Source organism: Myodes glareolus, chromosome 11, assembly GCF_982192425.1.
Source record: "Myodes glareolus chromosome 11, mMyoGla1.1, whole genome shotgun sequence".
Taxonomy (NCBI): Eukaryota; Metazoa; Chordata; class Mammalia; order Rodentia; family Cricetidae; genus Myodes; species Myodes glareolus.
In genome coordinates, this window is record NC_142036.1 from 7,868,238 (window position 1) to 7,871,482 (window position 3,245).

Here is a 3,245-nt window from a genome sequence, read left to right on the forward strand (position 1 = left end):
AATCCTATGACTTAGTATAACCTAGGCCCTATTAGAACATACCCTATTGCTAGTAGTCATGTTGTCTAATTACAATATAAATATTTATTTTTATGACCAATAGATTATTCCTGATCTCAGCCATACTCAGAAAAACTTCTGTGTCCAGTGGGTAATGATTAATATAAACATTCGTTTCTGGTCAAAGTGCTAAGAATAGAAGATTGCAGGCTCATCCACAGATGAGCCATCTGTATCCACTTTGCATCCAAAATTCAGGGACTTTCACAAAAAAAGATGAAATCAAATTAAGAACCAAAACATGGTGTGGGTAGCCACAAAATGTTGTCTTCACAACCTGACATAGCTTTTATACATAAGAACTCTCAGAATCTACAGTCACCAGCTCAAGACCTCAACCAATCAAGCAAGTCAACATTACAGCATGAGAGTCTCTGAAGTAACTGAATGAGTAATGGTGTCTACATGTAAGCTTGGCAATATTGTTTGAATTGCTTTATATCTACTTGATAGAAATGACAATTGAATTTCATAAGCTGTCTTCCAAGGTTCTAATAGGTATCTTGGATTATTTGTGCCTTGCTTTCACCATTGAACACAATGTAACTATTTTTAAAAAATAATAAAAAATGGTCAGTTCAGGCTCTGTGTCCCCTGTTACTAGAAATATTTGATAGAATTAGCTTCATAGATTTCATAGCTTTTCCATTGTACCAGTTTTCCTGAATAGAATAATTTCTGTAACCATGCAATGTCTAAAGTGGAAGTGTTAGGACACCCAACCAGCCACAAAACCTACACTTAGGTTGTCCTCCCTGGAGAGTGTTCTGAACTGTAACCTAGCAGAATCTTCATTATTGAGACCAAGGAGACTGCATCCAGCAACTGATGGGAGTGGATTTATAGTCCTATTTGTTGAAATTCATGGAGTCCTACTAAGGAGTGGGAGAAAGGATTCTAAAAACCAGAGACCCCACAGACACCATGAGATCACGGTCCACATAATCAATTAATGAGGATTCCTAGGGGTTCTTTGAAATTAGTGATTGCATAGGGCTTCCTTTTGTCCTTGGCATACCTGTTATGACTGAATAGCTTGGCATGCTTTTGGCATTACTAACACTGGGAAAGGAGGTCTGTCTGTCTCTTTGCCCTACTTGTTGAACACTTTTCTTTCAACTGGGTTGATTGATCCAGGCAGATGATATGGTACTTGCCTGTTCTTCTTGTTGCATGCTATGCCATATTTTATGGATGTTCCTGGAATTTCTGCAATTTTCTAGGTGGAGACAGAACAGGATGCATCTGTGGGAGACAGAAGTATGGGTGAGAGAGAAGAATAAGAAACTTTGATTGGGATGTACTTTATTAGAAAACAATTAAAATTTGATAAAATATTGCAATATGATAGGCAGGGATTCTTCGTTGACCCACTTGAAGCTTTGAATCTGTTGGTACTGGATGAGTGATGAAATAATATAATCACCATTGGGAAGTTAACTAGAGGCTCCTTCATCACCTTCTTTACTATAGAATGACATACCTATGTGTATATAAATAGCAGAGTTTGCACTTCCTCTGCTATTATGAAACAAAACAGAGAATTTTTGGAAGGTCCCAAAGAATTCAGAGGAACATAGTTTGGGATGGCATGATCACAATATAATTTATACATGAACGAAAATTTTATAGAACAAGCACAATTATTTAGTAATGGTGAATCAATCTCACACCAGTTAGGTTTTAAAGGGGATATTTATATTGGGGGGTAAAACTTACATATACACAAACCGTCAAGAAAGGAGCCTGGTCGCTGAAGCAGGAGCTGGAACCAAGCACCAGAACCAAGAGGTCGAGACGAGGTGTGCCGTTCTTCTTTTAAAGAGAAATATACCATGCCCCAGTGGGCTGGCATTTCAGCGGCTATTGGTTGACGGAGCAGAATGTGCTCCTGCAGCACTGTGGGCTCGTGCTTCAGCGACTATTGGCTGAAGCAGCGGAAGGTACTCCCACAGCACCTCCCCCTTTTGTTTAAGTAAGAGAGTTCTAAGCCTACTATGAAGTTATATACAGTAAGTACAAACCTACAAAATTATATACAATAAGAGCAAATTTCCTATTCTAACTAGCTAAAGTCTTGTATAATAAATAACTTGGCCAAGTCATGAGAGGAAAGTAGCTACATTTATCTAGTCTTCAACCCCATTGAAATCCGAGAAGGGAAATAATGTTACCTGAGTAATTAGGAAGTGCAATCAAAGAACTTCCAAAACATGCAACAAATTATAGAGACAACTGGCTACCTGGGCAACCACCAAAGACCTGTTTGCAGCGTTGAAGCAACCAACTTTGACTAAGGCCTAGAATAACTGACAGATTATTTTTAACAGGCAAGAGATTTTTCAAAACCATCTTACCCTGTCTTGGCAAGATTTAACAGTTCTGTTTATCCTTTTCCTGATTTTATCCATTTCTGGATTTTAACAGGCAAGAGATTTTTCAAAACCATCTTACCCTGTCTTGGTAAGATTTGACAGTTCTGCTTATACATTTCTGGATACCGTGTATTTGTCAGTAGTTGAGGTATGGGCAGTTCCTTGCCCAGAGGCCAGTTTTGTCAAGAAGACAAGCTCCAAGTGGAGTGTCGTTGGTGCTCAACAATCTCTCAGAAATAGGTCGGTGTTGCCAGGAGTGATTGTGTCTCACTACACAGAACTCTAAGATTAAATTAAATGCCATTTTCTACAGCTCGTCGAAGAGGTTGAAAACACTTTATATATAATCTCTATGTATCTAAAGAATCTGATTAGTCTGACCATAAATATGACAGACACAGATGACTATCAATCTACAATTCTTAACATGTATCTAACTTAAAGACTAAGAGAATAAACAACTGTGCAATAAATGAGGACAATGACCTCCAAATATAAACAATAAATATCAATACATAAACAATATATGAGTATATTAATCAGAGGTAGAAATGTACACTGCAATATGGTATACATATATCAATACAATATATATCAATACATAAAAAATGTTTTAAACAGGTAGAAGCATGCATACATATAATATTCAATATAATTTAACTTTGTATCCATATACAAAAATCTATCCAATGTAATTATCTATAAACAATAACTCACAAATACCATTATTATTTATCCAATTTTCCCTCTTTTTTTTCAAAAAGATCCCTGAGCTTATAAAATTCCTTTCATAACTTTCAACCATATACT